General features: G+C 37.3%; 1 pseudogene; it reads right to left on the reverse strand.

The window, feature by feature from the left end:
* LOC121317688 overlaps positions 1 to 11,229 on the reverse strand; it is a 44,672-nt pseudogene extending 33,443 nt beyond the window's left edge.
* Positions 11,230 to 15,338: the final 4,109 nt, after the last annotated feature.

A 15,338-nucleotide genomic window follows, 5' to 3' on the forward strand; every position in this document is an offset into this window, starting at 1 on the left:
TTGTTGCCTTATAGCCTGGAATTAAAATGCATTAAAATATACTTTTTTTCATTTATTTATACTTCCTTCCGCACAACTTCCAAGTGAAAAAAATTTGTATTAAATTAATTAAAAATAAAAACTGAAATAGCTTGGTTGGGTAAGTGTCCACCCCTCCTGTAATAGCATTCCTAAATTAGCTCAGATGTAACTAATTGTCTTCAAAATCACACACCAAGTTAAGTGGCCTCCACCTGTGTTAAATTGTAGTGATTCACATGATTTCAGGATAAACTCAGCAATTCCTGTCGATTCCGTCTGCTGGGTAGTGCATTTCAAAGCAAAGACTCAACCATGAGCACCAAGACGCTTTCAAAAGAACGCTGGGACAAAGTTGTTAAAAGGCACAGATCAGGGGATGGGTATAAAAAAATATCAAAGGCCTTGAATACCCCTTGGAGCACGGTCAAGATGATTATTAAGAAGTGGAAAGTGTATGGCACCACCAAGACCCTGCCTAGATCAGGCCGTCCCTCCAAACTGGGTGACCGAGCAAGAAATTGATCAGAGAGGCTACCAAGAGGTCAATGGCAACTTTGCAAGAGCTACAAGATTTTATGGTCAAGACTGGTCAAAGTGTGAATGTGACAACAATATCCCAAGCACTCCACAAATCTGACCTGTATGGTAGGGTGGCAAGAAGGAAGGCATTACTCAAGAAAGCCCACCTTGAATCCTGTTTTGAAGTATGTAAAAAAACACTCAGGAGATTCTGTAGTCATGTGGCACAAAGTAAATGCAAAGCGTTATGTTTGGCACAAACCCAACACAGTGCAAACTCACCCAAAGAACACCATCCCTACTGTGAAGCATGGTGGTGGAAGCATCATGTTATGGGGATGTTTCTCATCGGCTGGGACTGGAGAACTTGTCAGGATAGAAGGGAAAATGGAGCAAAGTACAAAGAAGTCCTTGAGGAAAAATAAGTCCTTTCAGCATGATAACGACCCAAAGCACACAGCCAAAGCTACATTGGAGTGGCTAAGGAACAAAAAGGTAAATGTCCTTGAGTGGCCCAGTCAGAGCCCTGACCTAAATCCAATCGAAAATTTGTGGCATGACTTGAAGATTGCTGTCCATCAACGCTCCTCACGGAACTTGACAGAGCTTGAACAGTTTTGTAAAGAAGAATGGTCAAATATTGTCAAATCTAGGTGTGCAAAGTTGGTAAAGTCCTATCCCAACAGACTCACAGCTGTAATTGTTGCAAAGGTGCTTCCACCAAGTATTAACTCCAGGTGGGTGGAGACTTATCCAATTATGATCTTTCAGTTTTGCATTTTATATATATATATTTTTTTTATCAATAGAAACTTTTTTTCCCCTTAACATTATAGTTTTATAATATTTATAGTGATGCCACTTAAGAATAAACATGCTCATCAACATTTACATGTGAAATGCAGGTTTCCATGCGAAACTGGGCATGGATTTTTCTTTGTTTTTTGTCATTTACATAAGTAAATGAGATTTACCCTATCCCTCTCTTTGGCTGTTTTTTTCGGCCACAAACCTGATTTACACAAGTAATTCTCCCAAACGTGCAAGCGTATCGCCATTTCAGTGTTAATTGCCCCACATGGAAACCCCATGAATGTCACATTATATAGATACCATAATACCAAGTGAGACACAAGAGAACAATGTGAAGCAATTTCTACATTAAAGACATAATATAAGAAGCAGTATTAATTGGTAGTAAATTTGAATACACTAAAAGGTGAGCCATAAGCTGTATTTTGTTTCCTATGGTTTTGTATATTTGGTCTGGGATTTTGTTTTCTTTGGTTTTGGATATTTCTTATTCATTTTATCAATGCAGATTAGCACAAACCGTCAAGCCTTCCCACTTCCTTAGGGGATTAGCATGAGCTATAGGAAATCTGGAGACGCTTCACTTTTTGGCTGGTGATTGCAGTCTGCCACAAAACACTGCAATACATGGCTTACTAGCTTTAATTTGTATTAAATTAAAGTATGACCACTTACTGTAGAAATCACATTCATGTTTATGTAGGACCCTGGAAAAGGGTCAAAATTATTAATGTAGACAGTATACAGTTTATTTAAGTATGTATACTTGTTTGTATATTACCAGAACGTATCGCCACGAGAGGCAATGAGATCGGTGAGCCAGCTATACAGCTGGTGAGTGCGTAGGAGTAAAAAGTTTCAAAGTGAAAGCAAACACAGTTAACTCATGAATGCCTACATTTTGTATACTATGTGTTTGCATCATGCTTTTTAGCACCCTAAGACTGAATGTGAAGGAATTTGACATCTAATTTTTGCAACTGGAACAGCAAATTTTGACTCTTGAGCTTTACTATTTTCAATTATCACTACAACAAGTATCATTTTTTTGAATTATGTTAGCTGATTTTACCAATTGTATTGTAAGTACTTTGGTAGCTTTAGCAACCGACAGGCATTAATGGGTTAAGACATTTCGTGTTCGATATAAATTATGTTGTAAAATTTAACAATATGCACAGTTAAATTAGTAATGATTACTAATCAAGGAGTTATTTAAGCTGCTGACAATGGGATTGAAGTCACAGAAAATGACTGGTATGTACTGAAATACTAAAATAAAACAACGCTTTGTTTATAATCAAAATAGCGAACTGGTTCTCAAAAAAAAAAGTAAAAAATATTCAATTTGTTTTTTACTATGGAAATCTGGTAACCCTAGTTTTGATGGCAATGAGAGATGGCACTCAAAAAGAAGAGTCAACGCATAAGCTTACATCTACTGAAAGTTTGCAATAAAAATTATCAATAGCAATAATTTGTGACTTTACTCACCTCTACTGTCCTTTGCTTTCGGGGGGGGGGGGGGGGGGGGGGGGGAGTGTAAATCCATGATTGATTTGGATAACCGCTTCATCACCAACATCGCTTGTAAGCTTGAAATTGATTGGTCGCAATTCATGGTGTCCATGGAAACATAAGTCCGGAAGCGAAATACCCTCAGAGAACGAATGTTTTACTTACATACATAATGAATTGTGGAAATTGCCGCTATTTTACTGGAAGAAAATAAACAAAAATGTAATACTATTCACTGTAACATACGATCACTGTAAAAACTCATCTGGAAAAGTAGACAGCAATTTAGCCGGCCGCCGGCTGTAAATAAGAAGGCTGATTACCAAGTTAAACAGGGTTATTATTTTAAGTAGCCTATTGTAAAGATTTTTGCATATGTATTTCCCTGATCTGTAGCTCTTTAGCTTAGCATGTGGCACAAAATACATCCATGTAGGGAGTGCCTGGCTTTTCATAATTCAGAGTGCAGCTGTAACCTCGGGACAGATAACACTTTTGTTTTCACATAAATTGTTTCTGCTTAATAAGCTGTTTTGAGCCTATATACAAACCATAATCAAACCAACTGAAACTGGTTCTAAAACCATTTGTTATAAGCGACATGCTATAACTTTAGCTAAGTGTCACAGAATGCATAACACACTATACAATTGGAACACGTAGGCTTTTTTCTGATAAACACGCACCTTTTGTGGGGCAGTGTACACATTGTTCCAGTGAAATTGTACAAGCCCTGTGTGGCAGAGCACAGCTCTGCCCTTTAGAAATTGGCAGGGATGGGGTTAAATTCCCCTACCTGCCTGGGTTCATTGTGTTCAGGTGGCTGGGGTTGATTAGATGATTAGTTTAATTAATGATCAATCAGCGCCCAGCCACCTGACATAAAAGGAGGCCTCTGCTTCTCATTAGTGGGGAGGGAGTTGAGGAAACAGGTTTTTGGGTTTTTGGGTTTTTGGGTTTTTGGGTTTTTGGGTTTTTGGGTTTTTGGGTTTTTGGGTTTTTGCCCAGCCTGGAAATTGTTATTTTTGCTTTTTGTCTTGCTTTATTTGTGTTTAAATCCCTTTATTTTGGCCCTTGTGCCCTTTCATTTTTGTGTTTATTTATAATAAAATAGTTATTTTTTTGAACTACAGACTGTCTCTGGGCCTCTATCCACTCGCCAGCCTGCCACACCCTGATTGTTTCATCAGCCTTTGTTCCTTTTCCATTATACTACAGTTACTTATGCTTCCCATTTAAATGGTAAAAAGTCATTGAAACTGTCTGTAAATATTGTGTGATTCTCCTGTGTTTAATGTAAGCTCTGAATCAATGCAGGGTTAATGAAGTCTTAAAATTAAGCTGTACATGGCTGGTGTACATCAGCAGTTTGCAATCACCAGCCTTGTTGTTCAACCTTGTGATGTGTGGGTATAGCGCTTTGCTGCCTGTGAGAACTGAGCAAGACTCATAGCATTGTTCTTAGATGTAACTTCTTGTTATCTTGGTTTCTGCTGACATTGGTAAAGTGAAGAAAAACACAAATGTGTTTTGTCTCACACCAATCATCATGCTAGGGAGATAACATCAAATTTGGTCAAGGAAACAATGTAAAGCTAGCTGTATATCTGTGCTGTACCAAGCAATTTCTCAGGTCAGGTTGGGTCAGCTCAGAAACTACACTGATGGCTCAGAAATTAACATCTATGTGCCATGAAAGCTCAGTTTTGCTCAGAAATAAATAACATCTACACTGACGCCAGCTCAGAACACCATGAACTAAGACTTGTATGTGAGATCGCTGATGTATCGCCTTTGATTTGCTTTTTTCCTGCTTGCATTTTGATTCCTAAATAAACTATTTTTGATTAACTTTACCTGAAGAAGATTCATTTTTTTTAAGAAGAAATCAAACCTCTTACACTGTTTTAATAGCATTCAGGGAAAAATACAGGTGTCCTTATTGATTTTTAGTGAATACAAGGATAGAAATGAGTTCAGTAAGACCCACCTGGGCTTGTTATCTATAAACTGTGGCTAACCAAGTTCCTAATAAAACCTGGAATGGGTGAAACTATTGTGTTATTTCCATCTGTAGAATATAAAGACCCTTACGTTACTACTCTCTTCCTTGTATGTTCTAGATAATGAACTGTAGTGATGACAGCATGTCTCCAGCATTGTACATTTCACATCAATATTTTACAAACATAATCAGAATTTTTTATTTACATAAACCAAATGGGGGGGGGGATAAAACAGAAAGCATTTTATAAAACTGTACTCTTCTACATTAATCAGTGGGGGAAATCTTCTGCTCATGTATCTAAATCAAAACTCCATTCTACAACAACGCAGATGGCAGTATCCATTCAGTAAGATCATCTTGCACAGACATCTGGTAGCGAAACAAATTATAGCTTCCTACTCTTTAAATCTCAACCTGGCTGCAGACAACTTCAGCAGCTTTCTGGAAGTTTTCACAACCTTAGAAAGGTTACAAACTCACAAGAGGAAATAGAGATTAAAGGAATTCTGTTGTCACCTGTCTGTTTTAAGGTTTTTCCTTGAAAGGAGAACATTTCAGCTAAACCCATTTGCTATAAATGCCGTTTTTTTCTGGTATTTGAAGAGATTTATTTTTTCAAGTAGAGATACCATGACCTTTGAATTTTTATCAGCTCTGAACAGATAATCTTTTTATCCCACCACAAAACCCTTCTCTCTGTGGTGAAATCAGTGTCAATAATTTTCAACCTTTTCAGCAAGAAAAAATATACCCCTGGAAGACTATTTTCAGCACATCTTTAAAATTAAATTGTATAGTAAAACAGATGTCTGGTAGGTATTATTGGCAGGCTGCAGACTGACAAAGGCTTTACACTGAGGCAGGATGAAATAGAGGATTAACATTTTGAGATTCCAATGGAATCTACAATGTTGTTATGATACAAAAAGATTTTAACAGAAACCCCTAGAGGATTCTTGAATAATAATGAAAGTTCAAAGTGCTGTTGCTTTTCCAGAGCCCGAGGCTTAACCTTGTGACAAGAACTGCTTGTTTTGCAGATATTGTCCTAGTGAGGGTGTAGTACTGTAGTGTACATACATTTACCTTTTTTCACTGCTTATGCAGAAACAACAGAAACTGTATAACAACCATAACGTGGTTATACCCATCAACAAAATCTATAAAATGATAGGTTTGGAGAAAAAAGATGCATTAAGTTTTTCTGTCAAGCAATAGAATTGGCCACTTTGTCATGAAGAATATTTGCTACACATTTATTTCTATGTTAACTTTCTTACTACCAAACAGATGTTGTCATCACCACCCAACTAGTTAGGAAGAAATAGCTCCTTTCCTTGGAGAACCCTCAGTAAGGCTGTGTGACAGACAGAGAAAGAATTAATCTTGGTTATAAATCTCCCTCCCAACCTATGAGGGCAATGTGTAAAGGGAACAGAGTGCCCCGTACTGAATGGTCTGACAATTCATTCCAGGGAAAGGTGGAAGTCGGCCATCAAGAAAGGGGGCGGTGCCACGGTATACCGACTTATCGCCCCAGAAGGGAAGCAATGTGGCAACCGCAGATTGGAGGAAAAATGGTTGCACTGGCTAACCAAGGGGACGTGGCTAAATGATCTGTTCCTTTGTTATGGCTGCGAGCAAACCCATGAAGGAAAGTAAAAAAGTAACCATGAGTGTTTAGCGTTTGTTTGTTTTGTTGTTTCTAATTGTACTTGTTTGTTCTTGTTAGACAGCTAACACATACTGGGAGCTGTCGCTAAAAACCAGCACCAACCCGGACAACACTTCACCACTGTGCATTAATAAATTGTATTTCACCATTTGCACGTTAGCGCTCACTCTGGATTTCTGATCGTGTTTGTGTCTTTGTGTGTTATACTGTCTTTATTATTTCGGGGCTGTAACCCGTTGTTTGTAATAGTGCAATACACATTGCTGTGTATTGCCTGGGATTATACTTTGCGGTCGTCAGACTGGGATTACAAAATAAACGTCTGTTTGGATCATGAACCTTGTTGTCCGTCTTCTATTTCGTAATCACATCACCTCTACACCTCCGCATTGCAAACCACTTTTCCACAGGCTACTTAGTAGGTTGTCCTCACCCTGAGGGAGTATAATCTGACACATATTCCTCTTCCACCTCTAGCCTGCCCTCTGCATCAGTGTAACATGGGTCTTCTGTTGAGAATCCCAAAGATTCTGAAGATAAAGATATCTGTCAGGCCATGAGCTTGTCTTGGTCTTTGATTTGGCTCAATAACATTTTGTTCCATGGACTTTTCTAAAGATGCTGGCGTCGTGGTATCAATTGTCAACGCCAGTGACTGGGCGGCTGTTATGTCCATATTTGTTATAAGAGTCTTCTATAGAGATTCCAAAAAATTTTGTAAATAATGTATCTTCTGGGCCATGTTCTCCTTGGTTTTGTTTCTTTGAATCCACCACCTCCAGGAATGGGAAAAGAGTCTCAGTTTCCTTTGGGGATCTGGATGAGGGTGTCTTCACTTGCCTGTCTTGTTTTTGGGACTTAGAGTCAAGAGTGGAAGAAATTGTTGTGTGCTGTCAGAACCCTGTAAAAGCTCCTGTTCTTCTGCCTGATCATCAGCCCCTCTTCATAAGAAAGCATCTTGTTTTGCCATATTTACTTGAGATGGTAACTAAGGGGGCAGTGCCTGTCCTTCATTTGATGACCTGGATGAGGGACCCCTTGCTACAATTTCGTGTTCTGGAAAACTAGCATCTAGGGCAGGGGTGTCAAACATCTGGCCCTCGTGTCGGATCCCGCCCCCTGAGAGATGTCATCCAGCCCGTGGAATATAGTTTTTTTATTCACTAGTATACAGGTAAAAAAAAAAATATACTGCTGGGACAAACATAAAAGAACTAACATTTTTCACATGTATTCAAAGGCAAATAACAAATGTTCTGTATCAGTCAGAAAATTACTGTTTATCTATATATATTATTAAATATATATATATAATATAGATATATATATATATATATATATATAGATATATATAATATATATATATAGTATCATCAAGGGAAGTAATGTTAAAACTGTACAATGCACTAGTAAGACCTCATCTTGAATATTGTGTTCAGTTCTGGTCACCTCGCTATAAAAAAGATATTGCTGCTCTAGAAAGAGTGCAAAGAAGAGCGACCAGAATTATTCCGGGCTTAAAAGGCATGTCATATGCAGACAGGCTAAAAGAATTGAATCGGTTCAGTCTTGAACAAAGAAGACTACGCGGCGACCTAATTCAAGCATTCAGAATTCTAAAAGGTATTGACAATGTCGACCCAAGGGACTTTTTTGACCTGAAAAAAGAAACAAGGACCAGGGGTCACAAATGGAGATTAGACAAAGGGGCATTCAGAACAGAAAATAGGAGGCACTTTTTTACACAGAGAATTGTGAGGGTCTGGAATCAACTCCCCAGTAATGTTGTTGAAGCTGACACCCTGGGATCCTTCAAGAAGCTGCCTGATGAGATTCTGGGATCAATAAGCTACTAACAACCAAACGAGCAAGATGGGCCAAATGGCTTCCTCTCGTTTGTAAACTTTCTTATCTCCTTATGTTCTTATGTACGTAATTCAACTGTCATTTCAGCTTAATCCAGTCCAGATGCCACTTAGCCCCGGTCACCTTGTTCAGTGGTCGCACAGTTCAGTATGTCTACAAGGAAAAGGGCTACTTTCCTCAAGACAGAGATTTTATTATTTAGTTCAGTTACATTTCTAATACACGTTCAGGTATCAATACATTCAGGGAATATGCACCACAAGGCCCATTGGCACATTTATGTGTGGTTTAAGCATGTGTTAGACTAGTGGTCTGCTTGTAGTCTCTGACAAAGTACTCCATTAGTACAATGAAGGCACTTTATTTCAGCACTGCTGACAGCAAGACAAGATCAACAAAAGAAAAATGTACTTTAGGATCATCAAGGCCCCTGCGATACAAGACTGGATGGGAAAAGAACTGGTATTTGCTAAGAAAAGCAATAAATATTCTGATGCAAAATATTCTCTTTCATTCAACTTAAACAAACTCCTTTGAATCACAAATTACCTCTGGAAACTATAAACAAACTGAAATGTAAGCAAAGTCTGCATTCTAAAGGAGCTGATTGCACAGACATTTAGCTTCTGTCTTCTTTATTCAAGTAGACCCATCTGTTTATTAATTATTGATTTATTATTAATTTATTTATTGTGCTTCAAGATTTGTAATGTTGGATTTATACAGCACACAGGGAATTAAGGCTTAGGCTATATGAACATAATGAAAAAAAATGAAACAAGATTTATACTGTATCGAGACCAAGTAGCTGAAGCTACTTCTGAACAAAATAAATCTATACATAGGTATAAATCAAAAGCAATATTTATAACAATTTGTGAATTTAACAAAGGCAGTAGACTTCAAAAATACCATTAATCGATTGCTCCATATTTTTTTATGTAACAATGTTGGACACCAATGTGAAATATGCAGAGTTAAACAGATTCCCACATAAAAGCCAGTATTACAAAGACACAAATAAATAAATACACTTTGGTCATACTGGATTATAACATTAATGCAAAGTACAGGCATTTTTAACACAAACTGCAGTGTGGACGTCTGGATAGTCTGGATGCAAATAACTTCTATTTAATGAGAGCTCAATAATACACATTTTATAAAACAATTTAAATAAGCTCTGCATTCGGAGTAAATTAGGGTTTCTTTTGTTGTCTAATTATTGACACTATATGATGTGCAAAACCTGCATTTTGATGATCTGTAGCTCCAACATGCAAAAAGAAAAAAACAAAAACAAAACACACCAACCATAGATTTTAAAAGTATATTTCATTTTCAGTAACACTACACATTGAAAAAGTCAATAACAAAGGAGTTTCTTATTTTAAAGTATGCGTCACAAATGCCAGTTGTTTTTTTTTTTCATGACATATGTATTGTTTGTCAATATTTTTAAATATACTTAAAATAATGCACTTATGTTTTTTGTGTGTATACCAAACCAAATACAGTGCACTCTGTTTATAAGAATTACTGATATAATAATCAAGCGCATATAGTGATCAAAACCATTGGGACAAAATTATTCCTATACTAACCATGCTAAAATACTCTGCTTGTAAGAATCAAGCAATCCGCGTATAAGAATAATTTCTGGGCAAACTGACTGCATGTAATATGCTACTGTATCAGGTGCAATGATGTGTACAGCCAATCAAACGATTAAGCACATACACAGTGTGGATCGTGCAATGATGCAGGGAACACTGGACAAGTTTGTAATCAAACAGTGACTGTGCCACTGCATTGTGCAGGTATGTTTTTTTTGTGTTCTATTAGTGAAAATGTGTTTCAGTAAAGTAAATACACATTCATTGAATACATACCGAGTACAGTACTGTTACTGTGTGATATGCATGTAGAGGGAGGAGGAAAATCTGTGAGATTTGCATCTCACCTGAGCCACAGATGCTTAAATGCAGTGGTAGTCCTGACAGTACAATACTATACTGTACTGTCATTCTAATTCCAAGACCATTACATTGAACACCACACTGCAGTTAAACCAGGCACCCTCATGAGACGATCGCTTCTCAAGTATACTGCAGTAAAATAGGATTCTGCAGCCTTGAGTAAACATAATCGTGATCGTATAACAAGCTCCTTACCCACAAGGGCTTGTTTTGATTGTTTTGACATATTGACCTCAGTGATTGAGCACCGTTGACATTTGTATACTGTATTTAAACTGTTAATGCACAGAGACACACTTTTGCTAATTGCAATCATACAGGCTCGCTTTTAAAAAATCAACCACTTATAATAAACATCAAATCTCAATAAGACAGTTATTCATAATAAAGATAAACTTGCCTATTAGTACCAAGTATTAGAGTCACCCCGATTCATTTTAAAATTTTGGTGCGGTGTCTCTACAAGCTGTCCTTACAAAGGTAACACGAAATTCTAATGTCAGGACACTGCACTCTGATTGGCTACCATATTATTGTTAATAAAACAACAAATAATCCTCTCCCTAAACTGAAACTCTAACCTTAAGGTCAGTATCCTATACTACAGTCACTACACATCTAAAGTAGTTCATGTTAGGAAGTGAATAAGCGTTTTTGTCACTTTAAAAAAAAAAATAACTGGAGGTGCTGACTTCCTCAGTTGTCCTGACAGGAACATTTCATGGTACCTTTGTAAGCACTGCTCTCTCCAAACGCTCTTCTTCCTCCTCCTGGATCTCCCTCTCCCATTCGTCTTCTGCCGTGTACTGATATCCCAGCATGCCTTTCATCTTAAAGGAGTACAGCCTTTATACATGGCATTACCCACCCAATGGGCATTAAATTTGGAATTAGCGCACACGTAAAGAAGTGAGCCTAACGTGCTCAATAAATCAAAATTTACTGTCCCATTTACTAACAGAGAATGCATTAATTTACATGACCAATTTATATACCATAATTTAATGTGCACAATAATGTCAGAGACTTGCCTGTGATGACCGTTCCAGCAGTCCAGGCATATCTTTTGCTTAGTAGCTTATTGTGAAGGTGGAGCTGGCTTACATTGACCAAAAATGAGCAACCAACAAGCAAAGCACTCAGCAGGGTACAGGCAGAGGCAACGTAAAGTGAAACTGCACTGCTTACCTTTTAATTGTAACATGTGTTCCTTGTGTAAAAAAAACAAACCAAAAAAAAAAAAACCCTTTCCTTTTTCCTGTAATGCATTCGGCCCGCCCATTAGTTTCTAAAATTGCATTGTACTGTATCGTTTTGGAATTCCTCTTTAAAACAACCCGCCTCTTTAATATCACATGTGCATTCAACATATGCAGGCTACATTGTATGAGTGACATTCCCATTAAGCCAATCACAGCTCAGAGATGGTAAAATTGCCAGTCAAATAGCACACAGGATCCGTTTCCTCACGCACACAGCGCACATAATTTGGATTAGAATAGCGAAGCGAAGGCTTGTTTAAACTATTTATTTTACTTTGTGTAAAATTTAAAATCAGCAGTCAAAAAGTAGTCACGGAAGCCGAAGCTGGAGGCAGAAGACAGATGATCCCAAAATCATTAGCCAGGTGATTATTTTTTCACTGAATAATTTTGACTGCAAGGCAATATATCTGATTCGCAGTACAATGGTTGCAGTTATAAAAGATTATAACATACACCGTCACTATGACACACTGCACAAAGCAAAGTATTCTGAGTTTACTGGAAATAATAGAAGCTATGGAGTCTCAATGAAAGGTTTTTCTGAAAATGAGAAGAAAAAATGAAAAAGTGCTTTGGATTCCATGAACATGACTGGACAAAAGAGTGGACTGGCTAGCCCAGTGCTGGAAAAAATGAAAGAAATGCAGAAGTACCCATTTTCTTACATGGATTTATGTTGAAAAGTTGCAGAATTAGAATACGTAATGAGCATTGTCATCAAGCTTGTGAGAAAAGAAGAGCAAAGTGTCCATACAGAAGTCATAAAAAGTTACATTTCATAGCGGTGCTGTTTATTGTTTTCACAGCTTGTCAGTATCTTTTTTTTTTCAGTTCTGTAATAAATGTTATATTTTGGAATGTAAGTTAACTATTGAGACTTAGCATTACATTCTCTGACTTTTGACTGTTTGAACATAAGAACATAAGAACATAAGAAAGTTTACAAACGAGAGGAGGCCATTCGGCCCATCTTGCTCGTTTGGTTGTTAGTAGCTTATTGATCCCAAAATCTCATCAAGCAGCTTCTTGAAGGATCCCAGGGTGTCAACTTCAACAACATTACTGGGGAGTTGATTCCAGACCCTCACAATTCTCTGTGTAAAAAAGTGTCTCCTATTTTCTGTTCTGAATGCCCCTTTTTCTAAACTCCATTTGTGACCCCTGGTCCTTGTTTCTTTTTTCAGGCTGAAAAAGTCCCTTGCGTCGACACTGTCAATACCTTTTAGAATTTTGAATGCTTGAATTAGGTCGCGATAAGGTTGAGATAAAATGGTTGAGATAAAATAAAATATTTCCTCCATTATATTACATTTGTGATATTGAGCCTTTTTCCCAGTGTTATTGCAAAACTGCTTCTAGTTATATCTGCCTATTTCTGTACTGCCTATTTGTTGTTTGAGGGAGAAGAAGAGAACGGAAAAAGATGGGGTCCCTCTTGACCTAAAGAGAAGATCTTGCTTGCCTGCTTGCTGCTAGATAGTTTTTATCATAAAATATATTTTCTATGATTGAAAATACACTTATGCTTTCTGGTCACTAACACCAGTTTTCTCTAAAAAAGATTAATTATAGTTGTCTTCTCCTTTAACACATTTTCAGCAAAGCAGCAACACCTTGAGTATTTATAACTGAGGCCAGAGCTAGGGGCTTTTTCTAACTAACCATTTTCTCTGAAAAACGAACTTATACCCAGTACTGGCCATCTAGACAGAGCTTTTAATCAGTCAAAAGGTCAGGGTGTGGTTTGGTCTTGCAGTATTGCTCACTAGAGGCAGATGTTTGAGGAAGCAGGATGAAGTCTATTTTCTGTGACGCTGTTAAGTCAACTAACATGCTAAACTTATTAATTAAATGTGACAAGCTTATGATTTATATTACTTAAACTAATGCATTATAATTAGTATGTACATTTTGCTTAAACATGTTAAATATTTTGTAGTATGAATTTAAACATTTAGGTAAGCTTGATAGCTAGCAGACACTTTGTAACGACATACTGCATGAGCAGGGGGGTTCTGGTGACGTCATGAAAGGTGGGTAGGCAACTGAAAAATTGGACATAAAAACTTTAATCAAACGATACCAAAGTGTTCTTTTTCTCACCTCCGACCCTCAACTGTGCTCATGAGAATTTGAACCCAGCCTCTGTAGTGTAATCCTGATTTGAGACTATTCCTGAAAAGCCTTTTTCTACTGATTGACATCACAAATCCACTCTGAATCAACTGCACCTCAAGGAGGAGGGTAAATATATATTCATTGCCTGAACTATTGGTGTCTTAAATATGAATAGAATTAATACATTATGTGAGCTGGTTTAGTTCGATTACTATGCCTGACTGAAAGCAGTAACTGGTTTGAATTGTTTCTCGTTCGATTGTTCTTTAAATACTTGTATATTTTTCAAACGTGATAAAACATTGTTAGAAACTTAAGTCGTGAAGCACTTGTATTACTGTGGCAGTAATACTCTTAATTGGGAGTTTCAGATAAAACCTTGTTAAAAATGTTGTAATATTATCATTGTTGTGCTTCATTAAATATAGTCTCTCTAAAGGAGACTGTTATCTTAAATACAAGTATTGTGTTTGTCTCTCATAATGTTTAGTGGATTCAGTGTATTCATTTCACTCGGGCCCATTGCATGAAAATTAACCACAAGGAGTACGACTCTCTCCTGAGTTTAACCTTCATAAGACTCGAACATGACAGTACTTAGCTTGATTCATGGGTTTGCAGCAATCCTGAATTTCTAACAGAGCACTCAGTCGAAACCGATGGGTTTCATTTGATGTTGTATTGTTGTTGTCCCCAGCAAAAAAACGTCTACTACAGTGTATGTTAAGAAGTGAAAGCATATTTAGCACACAGGTGGTACAGCAGACTAGATGCAGTTCTGTGATCCTGGAACTCACTTTAACAGTAGATACAGGTAACACTCTGTCTATCCATGAACCGTTAAAAAGTTTAAAAAAAATAAACTTCCCATTCACAAGCCCTTCAGTTTGAGTGCTGTGGTTCCGTAACAGATTTTACATTCAGTCCTAAAATAGTGCTGCAGGAAATGAATTATGGTATACTAAGAGGGACAAAACAGTAGTGCCTGATGTGCATTAAAAAAAATGAACGCGTTAATTACAGAATTAATTGAGATTAATTGACAGCCCTAGTTCCAACTAGCACACATTTGCCTAAAGGAGAAAAACACACAAATGCTAGAGAATTGCCAAGGAATAAACAGAAATACAAAGACACTGACACTTTGCCGCATTAGTCTCCTGATACTTGTAACAATATTTCCTGTATTTCCTTAATACAATCACATCTGAACTGTTTGATGCAATTCTACATCCGCTGGCAGTTCTGCTACAAAAGTGTTATTTTGTCTTTTAGTGAACTTGAGGTTTTCCCAAAAGAATAAAGCAGATGCATGTGTAAGAGAATGGAATGAATGTTTATTCAGTCTACAGCAGGGCAGGTGTCTAAAGGATCAATTCAGAATATTTAAATCTCTATTTCTATTCTTTTCGATTTAAAATTTAAATAAATGTCTTCTCTCCCAGACATCTCCAATTTGTACCACAAGGAAATGTGTCCAGGGCCGGTGCTAAGCAACATGCCACCCTAGGCAAATCCTAGCATGGCACCCTTGTATCTGTCAGGGAATGCTTATT

The sequence above is a fragment of the Polyodon spathula genome, chromosome 6 (genome assembly GCF_017654505.1).
Source record: "Polyodon spathula isolate WHYD16114869_AA chromosome 6, ASM1765450v1, whole genome shotgun sequence".
In the NCBI taxonomy this organism is placed as follows: Eukaryota; Metazoa; Chordata; class Actinopteri; order Acipenseriformes; family Polyodontidae; genus Polyodon; species Polyodon spathula.